This window comes from Quercus lobata, chromosome 1 (assembly GCF_001633185.2).
Source record: "Quercus lobata isolate SW786 chromosome 1, ValleyOak3.0 Primary Assembly, whole genome shotgun sequence".
NCBI classification, from domain to species: Eukaryota; Viridiplantae; Streptophyta; class Magnoliopsida; order Fagales; family Fagaceae; genus Quercus; species Quercus lobata.
In genome coordinates, this window is record NC_044904.1 from 42,237,308 (window position 1) to 42,249,561 (window position 12,254).

Sequence of the window (12,254 nt, forward strand, 5' to 3'; positions counted from 1 at the left end):
AAAGAAAAAAAATGCATGTATACAATAAGGCTAAATAAAATAATAAAAAAAAAAAATGCATGATTGCAAGCTTGTTTTCTAGGAGACGTGGAAGTTATATGATATAACTCTTTAAGTGATTGTCACTTTCAAATTTATGTAATGAATACTGTAGAAATTGTGATTGATTACTATCTATATATCACTTCACATGTATCTCATGTTGTTACTAGTTGAACACATTTCACAAGTTATTCTTTGCTAAACTTAGTACATGAAATTGTGTGTGAATTTGGTTTGGCCATCCAAGATTATATATTCTATGATTTTGATACAAAATATGTTCAAGGTTTGAAAATTTGGGGGTAAGAAGTTTAAGAATCTTGTTTTGAAGTTCTGGGTTGAAAACAAATGTTTTGGAAAACTTTTAAACTCATTCTCATGCATTTCATTCATAAAATTATTTGGGTTGAGTGGATTTTGCATAATCTACTGCAATTTTTCAAAAATTTTGTTTTTCAGAGTCTTGATCGATCGAGTGTGATTTTTGATCAGTCGAAAATTGCAAGTTTTTAAAGGCTAACTTTCTGCCTGGCTTGATTTCTGTTTGATTGATTTTCGATCGAAAGTTTTAAAAATAAGCTTGCTTCTGTCTGACTTGATTGGTATTCGATCGATGCTTAACCGATCGAAACTGAAAAATTTTCAGTTTCTAAGTTTTTGACCAAATTTTTTTCATGCATTATTTATGTTTAGGATTCACATGCATTACATTTTTTTTGTATCCATCTTGCAGTTTTGCAGTCATATCTTATATTGTTTTCACACATAACATGCATACACTTTGCTAAATTGGGTACTCAGCTTGATTTAAAAATTGATTAATTAATTTTTGAGTCCTTTGTACATTTTAGTATATGCTATTTTTATGTGTGAACTGCTGAAAAAAATATTTTTCTTAAGAGATATGATGGATAATCAATGTGCAAATATTTTCTCTACTCATGCATTTGTTTATGAGTCACATAGTGTCAAGCTTGCATTTATTGAAAGAGAGAACATTTTTCTTTATGTGTATTCTCAACTTAGTTTTTAAGTTTGGTTTGTGTATTTTTTCCCCCACCTCCTAAATTTTCCCCAAAACTGTTTTTTCCCAAAACCTGTTTTGTTTTTCCTATTTTTATAGGGGGAGAAACTTGTTTTGAAAACCTATGTTGTTTATAGGGGGAGTTGTTACTCTTTGTGGGGGGAGTTGTCTCAATTTTCCATAGAGCTAAATTGTTTTGTGTTTCCTTGATTTTCTATTTTCTCTTATCCTCTGTTGTGTATATTTACTATCTACTCTTTGTTTGAGTTGTCTTTGTCAATACATGACAAAAAGGGAGAGAAATAGATGAAATGTGGGAATCCTGTTTAAAAAGATTTTTAAAATATTATGTTTAGGGGGAGATGAAATTTTTTTTGTAAGGGGGAGAATATAAAAAGTTTTTTGATGTATCTAACTTAGGGGGAGAGTTAGTTTACTTTTGTTTTTATATTTGAGTTTCATATTGTTTTTATGTCTTTCTTTCCACACATGCGATGATGTGTTTTTTGGAGTGTTTTTAGGAAAGACAGGTACATTTTGATCAAGACCTTCTACCTCTTATTACAACTTCTAGGTTAGGAGTCTTAGATTGGGATTTGTGATGTAATTGGACATTTTATTGTATTGTTCTTGTATTTGAGTATTTCATTTTGTATGTAAGTTTTGTCACGAATTGCCAAATGAGGAGATTGTTAGGTTCAAAAAGTTTAGAACAATTGGCAAATCGTGAACACAAATTTGTCTAGATATAGATATTAGAGTCTATAGGTATTATTAGATAATGCTCAAGGTGATTCAAGTCAAGAATCAAGAACAAGTAAGCTGCAGAAAGAAGAGTTCAGAAACTACCTAGTTCGACCGATCGAAAGACAAGCTCGATTGATCGAGAGTCATATTTGCAAAATTTTAATTAAGTCCAAACAACAGTTCAAGCCCAAAAAGGATTAGGGTTTCAGATCTATTTCTCCTAGTATATAAAGGAAACTCTAAGCACATTTTTATGAAGCTTTTCAAAGATATTAGAGTACATCTTTTGCCTCTTTTGTATCTAGGGTTTTGTATCCAAAAAGTTCTCTCATATCTTCTATCGGTGTTATTCCTTGAAGAATCTCAAGATCCGGTATTGTAGAAGTTGCTACCTTTTCTAGTCATCAAAGGTACTGATGATCTAAACCTTCAAGCGTGGTCTTGGAGTCACAAATAGGAGAGTTTGTGTTTTTTATTACAAGTGTGGGTGCTTGTGTTGCAAAGGCCTAATAGAGAAGGAGTCCGTGAATTTGGAGCTTGCACGTGATTGTGTCAGTAAGTTCTACACAAATAACAACAAAAGTTGAGTAGTAGCCCATTTTTTATTTCTTCAAAAAAAAAAAGAATATAGATTTACAGATCCTATGTTCTTTTTCTTTTTCTTTTTTATTTAGTTTTAAACTCATTTAGGTATCGATCAAATAGAGTCATAGAGAGAGCATTGCATCTCCTTTACTATCAATTGCGCAACAACACATGCCACACACGATGCCACCATACATGACACACTGCCACTAGCATCGTCGCACTAGCACCGATCACCCACACCCCCACTCAATTGCAAATTTGCACATATATTTGTGGCGACCTTGCATTCCAGTACCACTACAACTTTGTCAAACTAAAAGTGTTCAATGAATAAATAACAAGACAACAAAAATAATAATAATAACAAGTATTATCAATATATATATAAACGAAACCTTTGAAGCACCAACAATTTTCCACATCAGCATTAATTAAATAAATATTTTAATTAATTAATATTATAATTACAAAATACAGTAATTATTCACCATTATCTAGATATCATTCTTCCCGCACCAAATACACCCAATACTTTGTCATGCTAAGCTCTCCACTCCCCTAACTTAAAACTCACCCTTTCCTTCCCCCAAAATCAAAACCTAAAACTCAGTTCCTCCCACCGCCGTCGCCACCACGGATCACCGCCACCACATCGATTTCCCTCTGCATCTCCATCGTCTATTTCCTAATATATGCGTTCAGAGTTTTTTTGGGGGGGGGGGGTTTGATTTGGAAAATCGGTTTTGCTGTTGATTCACCACCAATCTCCTCTTTCATAGGTAACTTCTTTTCTCTTTTTTCTCTCTTTGGAGCATTGGGCATTAAGGTTTTTCTCTCTCACTCTTTGGGTTTTCGTTTTGGTAGATATTTGGATTCCAATTGGTTCTTAATTTTTCCACTCCTACATAGAATTTTGATTTTTAGGTTTTTGAATTTTTTTGTAGATATTTAGATTCCAATTGGTTCTTAATTTTCCACTCCTACTTAGAATTTTGATTTTAGGTTTTTGAATTTCTTGATTTTAGCTAATCAGAGAATGTTCATAGCTAATAAGAATGCTTTTAAATTTTCTCAATCTTTGCTAGTACCTCAGTGCTAGTGATTGTAAGGGAAAACTTCATATCTATTACCTACAAACTTCTGATTATTCATGCTTTCAGGTAATGCATTCACCTACATGCAGTTTTGAAATATTCCTTTCAGGTTATGCTTTCTAACAAGTGTTTAGGTCCTATGCATCTTAGAATATTAAAATTTTGGAAATTTTGGCAGGGTGCTCATGACTCAAGTAAAAAGGAGGCCAATTCTGAAGAAGCAATAGATAACTAGTCCTTCCTTGCATCAGGGTGCCGCAATTGAATGATCCATCTTTATGATGTCAGTTGGTTTGCTACTTTCCTCTGTTTTTTATTTTTATTTTGTTAATCTCTGCCCACTCACTGGGGTTTCTGTACTACTGTTTATCTCTGTGAGTTGTGGACTTCTTTCATTGTAATTTTGGATGGTTCTTGCTTCATTTAGAACGAAATTTCCTGAATTTGCTGCAATCCTTAATGGGTATTGCTTAATGAAAAGTTATCTGTCTCATATATGTGACTTCAACCTTTTTTTTAATCTAAGTTTAATATCAAGGTTAGTAATCTGACACTGACCCAAAAAACAAATGAAATAAATATGACTCTAGGCTTACTTTGTCTTGAAGATTTTCTTTTTTTCTTTTTTTCCTCTTTTTTTTTCTTTTTTTTTTTTTTCATATAGCGGGTAATTTGTTTGTGTATTTTAAAGACATTTTAATGGGTAATATAATATATTTGTCTTGGTTTGTGTCAAATTGTAATTTATAGGTCTTAATTTTATGTTTTTAGTTAGGCTGTAGTTGTTGCTTTGCAGATAGCTTTTGTTTGTAGCATATATTTTTTGAAATTCATGCATATATTTTTAGGACATGAACTTTCTACTAAGAAGACATATGCTAGGTACATGGAACTTTTCTTCCTTCTAATTTCAATTGGGTATTTGTTCTTGTGCTCCTTATTTTGAATTATGGCAGGGCAATTGATGTTTGTCTGGATTTTTGCTACCTAGAATGTTACTTTTATGTGGATGAAATATCTTAAAGTGCATATTGGGTTTTCATTATTGGATATTTTGTTGCCCTTATTACTGCAAGGCTGAATAGAGACTTCCTTGATTGCATATACAAACACAGATGATTTTGAAAGAATTGGAAACGGCATTTATTTTTTGGCTTTGGAATATATTTTTGACTGCAGGGAAAATGTCATATCTCAATTGGGAGAGGTTGAGGAAGAATAGGGTCAAAGCCGAAGTTTGACATGGAGATATTATCTCATTTGGTAAGAATATCATTCCATATTTTTATATATGATAAATGTTACTGATGTGGCAGATATTTACTATCTAAATTAATAAATAAATAAAAATAAAAATAAAAAAAGCTTTGGGAGAGGTGGGTTAGGCTGATTTCAAGACTCAAACTTGGAACACATTGCTTGAGGCAAACATAACTTGCCATCACAGTGTCTTTTATTTTAATTTTCTCTATAATCTGTAGGATTGGTCTTTGATTCTGTAGGTTCCTTGAACAAATTGAATTTGAGGAATTGTTACCCTCAAAACATATATTCTAATGCTTTCAAGTGATCACGTTTGACAACCTACATAGTTGTTAACCTTTTTGTCTCCTTCTACTTATAACTTGCAATTGTGTTTGCATTTGTTTACAAAGAAGTTCTTGTGTCTACACCGATGCCAGATGGTGCAGTTTTAATAAAAAAAGAAGGTATATTCTTGATTATGTGTTATTTAGTTTAATGGTATTTTGTTGTATATTTGCTTCTCATAGTGCTTATTAAAAGTGGCTGTATTGGATATTGCATGATAGTGGTAATGTTTTTTAGAGACTTTTAATTATTGATTTTTTCGTTTTCAATGTTGGGCTTTTCTGGGTTTTGCATGTAATGCTTTTCTTAAAATTTTAGTTGATAATCTGTTTGATTGATGAGGGGAAAAATTCAAATGCCTTGGTTTGAATTATATGGAGTAGCAAGTATGGTTAAGCTATATATAGGTAAATCATTCCAAATTTTTGCAACATTCCCTGCATATTTTTAGGACAAGAACTTTCTACTAAGAAGACATATGCTAGGTACATGGTACTTTTCTTCCATCTAATTTCAATTGGGTATTTGTTCTTGTGCTCCTTATTTTGAATTATGGTAGGGCAATTGATGTTTGTCTGGATTTTTGCTGCCTAGAATGTTACTTTTATGTGGATGAAATATCTTAAAGTGCATATTGGGTTTTCATTATTGGATATTTTGTTGCTCTTATTACTACCAGGCTGAATAGAGTCTTCCTTGATTGCACATACAAACATAGATGATTTTGAAAGAATTGGAAATGGCATTTATTTTTTGGCTTTGGAATATATTTTTAACTGCAGGGAAAATGCCATATCTCAATTGGGAGAGGTTGAGGAAGAATAGGGTCAAAGCCGAAGTTCGACATGGAGATATTATCTCATTTGGTAAGAATATCATTCCATATTTTTATATATGATAAATGTTACTAATGTGGTAGATATTTACTATCTAATTTTTCTTTTTTCTTTTTTTTTTAAAAAAAATCTTTGGGAGAGGTGGGTTAGGCTGATTTCAAGACTCAAACTTGGAACACATTGCTTGAGGCAAACATAACTTGCCATCACAGTGTCTTTTATTTTAATTTTCTCTATAATCTGTAGGATTGGTCTTTGATTCTGTAGGTTCCTTGAACAAATTGAATTTGAGTAATTGTTACCCTCAAAACATATATTCTAATGCTTTCAAGTGATCACGTTTGACAACCTACATAGTTGTTAACCTTTTTGTCTCCTTCTACTTATAACTTGCATTTGTGTTTGCATTTGTTTACAAAGAAGTTCTTGTGTCTACACCGATGCTAGATGGTGCAGTTTTAATAAGAAAAGAAGGTATATTCTTGATTATGTGTTATTTAGTTTAATGGTATTTTGTTGTATATTTGCTTCTCATAGTGCTTATTAAAAGTGGTTGTATTGGATATCGCATGATAGTGGTAATGTTTTTTAGAGACTTTTTAATTAAATGATTTTGTCCTTTTCAATATTGGGCTTTTCTGGGCTTTGCTTGTAATGCTTTTCTTAAAATTTTAGTTGATAATCTGTTTGATTGATGAGGGGAAAAATTCAAACGCCTTGATTTGAATTATATGGAGTAGCAAGTATGGTTAAGTTATATATTGGTAAATCATTCCAAATTTTTGCAACATTCCCTGTATATTTTTAGGATATGAACTTTCTACTAAGAAGACATATGCTAGGTACATGGTACTTTTCTTCCTTCTAATTTCAATTGGGTATTTGTTCTTGTGCTCCTTATTTTGAATTATGGCAGGGCAATTGATGTTTGTCTAGATTTTTGCTACCTAGAATGTTACTTTATGTGGATGAAATATCTTAAAGTGCATATTGGGTTTTCATTATTGGATATTTTGTTGCTCTTATTACTGCAAGGCTGAATAAAGTCTTCCCTGATTGCATATAGTTGATTTTGAAAGAATTGGAAATGGCATTTATTTTTTGGCTTTGGAATATATTTTTGATTGCAAGGAAAATGTCATATCTCAATTGGGAGAGGTTGAGGAAGAATAGGGTCAAAGCCGAAGTTCGACATGGAGATATTATCTCATTTGGTAAGAATATCATTCCATATTTTTATATATGATAAATGTTACTGATGTGGTAGATATTTACTATCTAAATTAAAAAAATAATAAATAAAAAAAAGCTTTGTGAGAGGTGGGTTAGGCTTATTTCTAGACTCAAACTTGGAACACATTACTTGAGGCAGACATAACTTGCCATCACAATGTCTTTTATTTTAATTTTCTCTATAATCTGTAGGATTGGTCTTTGATTCTGTAGGTTCCTTGAACAAATTGAATTTGAGGAATTGTTACCCTTAAAACATATATTCTAATGCTTTCAAGTGATCATGTTTGACAACCTACATAGTTATTAACCTTTTTGTCTCCTTCAACTTATAACTTGCATTTGCGTTTGCATTTGTTTGCAAAGAAGTTCTTGTGTCTACACCGATGCTAGATGGTGCAGTTTTAATAAAAAAAGAAGGTATATTCTTGATTGTGTTATTCAGTTTAATGGTATTTTTTTGTATATTTGCTTCTCATAGTGCTTATTAAAAGTGGCTGTATTGGATATTGCATGATAGTGGTAATGTTTTTTAGAGACTTTTAATTATTGATTTTGCCCTTTTCAATGTTGGGCTTTTCTAGGTTTTGCATGTAATGCTTTTCTTAATATTTTAGTTGATAATCTGTTTGATTGATGAGGGGAAAAATTCAAATGCCTTGATTTGAATTATATGGAGTAGCAAGTATGGTTAAGTTATATATAGGTAAATCATTCCAAATTTTTGCAACATTCCCTGTATAATGTTTTGAAGATAAAATGTTAAGGATAGTTTTTTCTTAAAAAAAATATTATGTAGAGGGTTGTAATTTAGTGCTAGAGTTTTTTAATCACATTTATGATGAGTATTTTTGCTACATGTTATGTATATTAAGCAAGTTTAGGGGTGATATTGTCCAATTTACATCTTGAGAACTTTGAAATCTTTGTGAACATGTAAATTTTTTTGTTCTGCCTCCTGTCCATGGTTGTGTCATGTTCTTTTTGATTTTAGGGTAAGGGTTCTACAGATTTCTTAGAGTAATGCAGGATGGAGGTTGTCTAATCTTAGCTTTTGAGTAAAATTTGATGGCCAAAATTGCACCATATTTGTCACAAATAAAAAGATATATGTTGCAACTAACAATGGCAAAATTGCTGATTGATGTGCAATCATTAAAATGTTAAATTTTGGTTCAAAGGTTGATATCAACCTAATTTTTAGCATCTGTTACAATTTTAAGTGAATACATGTAAATTTGTTCAAATATTAATTTTTATGCCTTACAGGGCTTTGAGGAGTACTTAAATTTGATTATGAATGATGATGGAAAAGTCAACATCAAGAGGAAGAGAAAAAAACTTTACGTGGGTTCATTTTCTCAATTTCCTTTACTTTTAATCTCCCAAATGTGCATACTCTGAATGTGGTACATCTATTTTGTTATGGGTCAATTACATCAAAAAAAAAAAATCTAAAGAGTAGATTCTTCTTAAGAGATGCAACATAACAACCACCTCTCTCTCTCTCTCTCTCTCTCAATAGTGGAAAGTGATGATTTCAGCAATTGTTTAAATTGGCATTATATTTCCTTTTCAATCCCATTGAGGTCTAGCGTCTTTGTTTACTGGCAATGTTAGAATTTAGATACATCTTGGATCAAGAATGATTAATGTAATTATGAAAGATATTTTATTGAATGAGTATGGAATTAACTATATTTGTGTAATTAATTGTATTGGAGTGTACTTATATTAGTTATATATTTTCTAAATATGATCTCAAGCTCTTGGTTATCACGATATCTCATTGGATGTGATAGATTTTATTGGTTTGGTATATAATTTATACCATGATCTTTATTTATTTATTTTTTTTTCATATTGGAGAAGTTATCAATAGCTTTCCCGTGCATCGAACGGGTTAGTGACTAGTTATTTAGTAATAGGAGAATTATCAATGTGTCTTAATTACAGAAATGATCTATTATTAATGATATAACTATTATTAATGTGTTTAGAAATGTCCATTCTTAATGATGGAATTATTAATGTGTCTTACAATAAATATTATTAATTACAGAAACTACTATTGTGTCTAGATATACCTATTATTAATGATTGGATCATTAGTGAGTCATGCAATATAGTATAATAATTTTAATGATGGAAATATTATTGTGTCTATAAATAATGTTAATAATGAAAGGGAAAATTTAACGAATGCGCATTGGTTCATAAATTATTTTTAGAAATTTTTTATGAAAAAAGAAAAAAAATTAATTTTTTATAGCTTTTTATATTTCTAATAAACTGATATTACAATTTTCCTAAAATTGTTTATTAACAAATGTCTTAAAAACTCATAATGAAATTATTTATGTGTTAATAAATATTATTAATAATAAAACTGTTAGTGTGCCTAGAAATCTGTTAGTAATGATTGAATTTTAAATGTCTTGTCATAAGTATTAGTATAGTTGAACTATTAATGAGTTAATCTAGCTCTAAATAATGGGTAATAATGTGTCTTGTTATATATAATTTTTTTCTTTTTTTGAGACAGTTACAATATACTGCTAACTTCATTGTTCGAAACATTTCCCTCTAGACCCCCAAACACTTTGGGTACAGGGAAGTATCAATTCAACTACAAAGCCCTATTTTGTTATATATATATATATATATATATATATATAAGGCCCTTGGATGCTTATAAAAGAAATGTTATATATTAATTATATATATATATATATATATATAGAGAGAGAGAGAGAGATTTAAGTTACACCTGATGTAACTCTTAAAAAGTTACATATTTTTAAGATTGTTGATTTGTAATAGATCTAATAGTTGAGAATATTATTCTTCTTTCCTCCTTTCCAAGGAGAGACAACATTTACTTTACCATTATTATCTCCTATTTTTTCACTCTCAATTCTAGATTATCTCCACTTTTTTCTCTCTCCCAGATGGTGATTGATAGACCAAAAACGTATTGACCTCTTGTGATGAATTAATTGATTAATTAGCCAAATTTATTAATTAATCAAACTAACATGCAAACACATGGTAGCACAAACAAATCACCAATTAAACTAAGTGCAGCAGAAATTAAATAGACACGGTGATTTGTTTACGAATAATTCCACTATTATCACAACAAGCGATTACAAGGAATCCCAGTACCTTATACCAACCTACAGTTGAACCCTTACTCCAATACCCAATTGGACTTGTTCTATAGTGGCAATTTCTCCTTTTGATGCACGGCTCCCAGTACGTGACTAACCAATTGTACAGATCCCAATACGCGACTTCAATCACCAACTAGAGAAGGTTGTTGGCTGCAAAGTTCTTCAGTTCATCCACAATGAAGATCCAGAAGATGCTTGGTCATAAAACCCTACGATGCACAAACACAGCAACTTCTTCACAAAAACGATGAACTAGGGCAAATTCTGTTTCCGGTCACAATTTGCTTGAACAAGCTTTGCTTAACACTTATGCAACTTATGTCACCTTTGACAGCCCTTCAAATAATCTTTTTATATGTCTAGGGTTATGAGAAAAGAAAGCTTAGACACATAATCACGGATTAGAGTCAAAACAGATCTGCAATTCTGTTCTTCATAAACCTCGACAGATGCTTGTTTGTCAAGCTGCTGTCGAGCAGCTGTCGAGCCACGGGGCTAGAACAGCTCTTCAAGCTCGATAGATACTAGCTGTCGAGCTTTAAAGAACTTGCACTTTTTAGCTTGAATCTTGGACAGACTTGCATGGTTTCAACACTTGATCTTGAAACAAAATTTCTTAAAGTATTAAACACATCCTAAATCAACCCAAATACAAGTAAAGTGCGTTTTGTCAAAGGATTAGTCAATTACATAAAATAGTGACATATGTTCCTAACAAGTGAATCACATATGTCCTAACAATCTCCTCCTTTGGCAATCCATGACAAAACCACAACAAACAAATGAAGATATGAGAGAAGTCATAAATCACTCAACTCATATTCACTTGTTGAATACAATAAAATCTATCCTAATACAAACTCTTGAAAAACTTTACAAGAAGAGAGTTTATGGTAAAAAGACTTTGATAATCTGTATTTTTGAACCACTTTAAACAAAACTCATCAAGGCATATTTGTGTGAAACAGAAATAATAGATTGTATACAAGTAATAAGAAGCATGTGCATAAAGAGAGAAAATAAACAACACATGTAAGGGTAGGTGAAAGAAACATACATCAACATATATAAAGAAGATAAGTACAATGTATGTCAATAATGGTCACAAGACCCATGTACAAGAATAAATGTATCTAAAGTAGAGAAAAGAAAAAAATACATGTAATCCTCACTACATACCTCTTAGATCAACACTCCCACTAACAAAAATGTCCTATACTAACTTTCCTCCTAAGAATGACTACTCTCATATCAAAAACTACTTCCCCTTTTTGTCATGAGTGACAAAGAGTAAGAGTGTCAAGTAGACATCTCATTGGTAGATCTAGTATCTCCATCATCATCATCATCATCATCATCATCATCAGAAGCATCATCGTCATCACCATCATCATCATCCTCAGCCTCAGAATCAAAATCCATTAGAGGAGATGGAGGAGAGGCCTCAAGAGTGAAGCCACCCAAGACCACCTGCCCCCGTGCAATACGGCCAACATGAACGTTCACCTGATACAACTCTGTAGAGAGTATATCAAGGCGAGTATCCATGCGCTGAAGCTGCGCCATGATGGCTCCGAGGGACACATCATTCATAGAAGATGAAGGAGTGGATGTGGATGGAGCAGATCGAGATGGAGTCAAACGGGAGGAAGGAGCTACTGACCCAGATTGCCTCGACCTAAACTACGCCTTGCTACGTTTAATGGTAGTGTAGTCTATGGCACACATGAAAGTGAAATGGTCGGACGCTGGAAAGGGAATAAAAAAATGGCATAAGATCCTCATGATAGCCGAAGGAAAGATGAGCTTATCACGAAACGCCGAATCCCTATAGACATCTAGAATAGACAAAATAAAGTGAAAAGGAAAATCTATGGTAAGATGCTCAAGAAGGTACAACAAAAATTGAGCACGAAGCTCTGTG